General features: G+C 58.0%; 1 protein-coding gene across 1 annotated transcript in view; it reads left to right on the top strand.

Moving 5' to 3' along the window:
• LOC109921973 (unconventional myosin-XV-like) overlaps positions 1-293 on the top strand; it is a 68,432-nt gene that overhangs the window by 37,960 nt on the left and 30,179 nt on the right. The gene's annotated exons all lie outside the window — the stretch shown is intronic.

The raw sequence follows: 293 nt of genomic DNA, 5'->3' as shown, positions 1-293 counted from the left end.
GTGCTGGGTGAACAGTGTGGGTGGGGGAATGATGGGAGTGTGTGTGCTGGGTGAACAGTGTGGGTGGGGGAATGATGGGAGTGAAGGTGCTGGGTGAACAGTGTGGGTGTGGGGAATGTTGTGGGGCCTGAGTGTGGTGTTGGGTGAGCAGTGTGGGGGGTTGGGTAATGATGTGCGAAAGGTGAGTGGTGTCGGGTGAACAGTGTGGAGGGGTGAGCAATGATGTGGGGACGGTAAGTGGAGTCGGAGTGAGGTGTGGGGTTAGGGAATGATGTGGGGAGGGTGAGTGGTGT

The sequence above is a fragment of the Rhincodon typus genome, chromosome 23 (assembly GCF_021869965.1).
Source record: "Rhincodon typus isolate 14 chromosome 23, sRhiTyp1.1, whole genome shotgun sequence".
Taxonomy (NCBI): Eukaryota; Metazoa; Chordata; class Chondrichthyes; order Orectolobiformes; family Rhincodontidae; genus Rhincodon; species Rhincodon typus.
This window is presented reverse-complemented; position numbering and strand designations above follow the sequence as displayed.